The 2,981-nt window shown below is 32.2% G+C and overlaps 1 pseudogene; it reads left to right on the top strand.

The window, feature by feature from the left end:
- Positions 1–2,191: 2,191 nt before the first annotated feature.
- Positions 2,192–2,981, top strand: part of LOC17874308 — a 1,800-nt pseudogene continuing 1,010 nt past the window's right edge.

Here is a 2,981-nt window from a genome sequence, read left to right as displayed (position 1 = left end):
CTTTGTTTCAATTGCTCGGAGAAAAGGTGAGAGTACTATCAGAGTATGTTTATGTTCATATTGATTACTCAATATTCTTTAAAAAATTATTACACCTTTGGTGAATCGTGAGTCGTGTGACTAACAATTTTTTCTTCTCTGTGTACAGGTCAATCATGCCATTATTTTAGTAAGGATAAGCAGACAAAACATGAGCCACGTGCTCTGGAAAATTTTCTACACGAAAATGTTAGAACTTAGAACTGTAGTCCTTAAACGAAAATTAAGGTTAGCAAAAACTTTCTTATAAGTTTTTAAAGTTTATCGCATTTGTATATTAATGATAGATGCATAACTTGGTAACCAATTTTTTAAAAATCCGGTTTACATGTGTAGGTTGTTGGAATGTCTATAACCAAGCCAACTTTCCATTAGTATGATATTGTCCGCTTTGGGCTTATCACTCAAGCCCGCACGGATTTACTGGACTTCTTCCCAAAAGGCCTCATACTAATTGGAGTGGGACTTGACTTATATATTAGAAACTTCTCTTTCTAATCTTCCGATGTGGGATATTGGTTTGTATTCCAATATAGGTGATGTTGTTGGATTGGAAAACCTACCCTCGAAGTTATTTAAAATCTTGGGTAAGCTTTCTAAACCTTTCAAAGTTTCCATTAAGATGCTCTGATAGGCTATCCTCTGATTTTTTTCTATGAAATATACGTTCAAGTTGGTGCATAGTGACCCAATGCCACCACCTGTGGACGATAACAGTTTCGGCAGTAGCTGGGCATATCATCGAAAGACCACATCCCAAAAGTTCCTCTAAATACAACAAGTATTGTAATCTTCTACTAATTGGTTTCCCCTGTTTCAGTAATATTTATTTTCTTTTGACTAAGTAAAAATACTTTATCATACATTAAATAATGTGATTATTATACGTTAGAAAAATAGAATCAAAAATAAACCTAAGGTTTAAACTTTTTTAGTCAGAATGTGTTACTGGTACAATTTTTGTTTTGATGGTAAATGCATTAATTTTAAACTTCATTATGATTATGATTTTGATGTTTTGATGTTGAGAAAATCCAGTTCGTATATTCTTTTACTGTTTGTGATTTTTGAATAATTTGGTTCATTTTTGTTTGTTACTGAAAACCAGATTTTTTTCTAGAAAAATAATTAATATGTGTTTCTTAAACTAAATATCTTTGTTAATTAAGATCAAATTTTGATTTGATTTTGTTCCAAGAATATGTAATCTTTTTGAAACTTCAATAATATCTTTCATCTCTTAGAAATTAGAACTACAATGTATATAACCGTGCATATGCACGGGTCGTAATACTAGTATATATATAAAAAATATATAACATTTCTTAGAAATTTTGTTTTCATGGATGGCTTTTTTTGATCGAACTTCTATCTTATCTTTAGCATGAATTCACGTTTACGATTTTTTGCAAATCCTGAATAACGATTCTTAATGACTATTCTCAAACTTGTATAATGTTTTTAAATTTAATCAATAGCCTTGACCCTTGTTCCCATATCCTTTCACAGATGCACTTAGTTAAGTGTTTTGGCTGATTTGCAGTTGTTGTTTCTTGCACTACTATAGTACTATGCAAGATCATGGATTTTGCAAATTTTTTTTGAAACTTTGTGGTAATGAAACCGAAGGTTCGTAATGGCGATGCAACAACACTAATCTACTTAATCAAATTGGCTTTCATTTGGTAAGTTATATGATGTTAGCCGGAAAGTATTTCAAACTCGAGATAAGCCATTCTAATAAAAGTTTACTCTATAACATTTTGGTGCGTTTTGATCAAAATTGCCTTAACTATACTACGACATGGTTTATCATAAATAAAATAAAAAAGGAAAATTTCTATATGATGTTTGCAGGTAACTTTACTTCTCGTTGCGTTACAAATTATAAATCTGGAATAAGTGAAGTGTTTTGGAATAATGTATTCTTAACATATTTCAAAGGTTTTGAAAACTTATAGAAAAAATTAACAAATAGCTTAGTAGACATTAAGGTCATATCGGCCCATTAGTAGTGGACACTAAACCGTCGTTTCTTACACCGTCGTCCGCTATAACTTATAAGATAATACCCATACGTGACGATCACGAAACTGAAACCCTCAGATTTCTCAATCGCGAAGCTTCTTAGTAAAGAAACAAGAAGAAGAAGATGACGACTCGTATAACTCCAGGTGTAGGAGCTAATCTTCTTGGCCAACACGCTACTGAGAGGAACCAAGACGCCACCGTGTACGTCGGAAAACTAGATCCTCAGGTTCGTTAACCTAGTTCTTTCTTTTGTTTGAAGTTACCTAAAGAAAAAGTAATATTAGGGTTTATAATGGTGAAAACTAACCTAATTTCTCTTTTTTTGAATTATAGAGAGTTACTGAAGAATTGATTTGGGAATTGTTCACACAAGCAGGACCAGTTGGTAAGTTATAAGCATCAAATATTCTATCTCGTTTAGTTTCTTATTTTAGGGTTTGGTTCGAATAATATTTCTAATGACATCTCTTTGTAATTGTATCAGTTAATGTCTTTATTCCAAAAGATAAGGTGACAAATACTCAAAAAGATTTTGGTTTCGTACAATTCCGTAATGAAGAAGATGCTGACTATGTAAGTGTTGCTGATCTCTTCTCTTATGTGAATGAGTCTTGTTTCAGAATTAGGTAACTTTGCTAACAAGTTTCATTTTTGTTTCAGGCTATTAAGGTTCTTAATATGATTAAGCTCTACGGGGAACATATACGTGTCAAAAAGACAGTGCAAGAGAGTTTCGATGTTGGTGCTAACCTTTTCATTGGAAACCTTGATCCTGTAAGTATCATTGACTCTAGTAATAAAAAGCTTTGAAACTAGTAACTTGAAACACAACATCTGACTAGGTTTTGCTTTTTTGAAACAGGATGTGGATGAGAAGCTCTTGTATGATACTTTCAGCGCATTTGGTTTGG

Source organism: Capsella rubella, unplaced genomic scaffold, assembly GCF_000375325.1.
Source record: "Capsella rubella cultivar Monte Gargano unplaced genomic scaffold, Caprub1_0 scaffold_124, whole genome shotgun sequence".
Taxonomy (NCBI): domain Eukaryota; kingdom Viridiplantae; phylum Streptophyta; class Magnoliopsida; order Brassicales; family Brassicaceae; genus Capsella; species Capsella rubella.
This window is presented reverse-complemented; position numbering and strand designations above follow the sequence as displayed.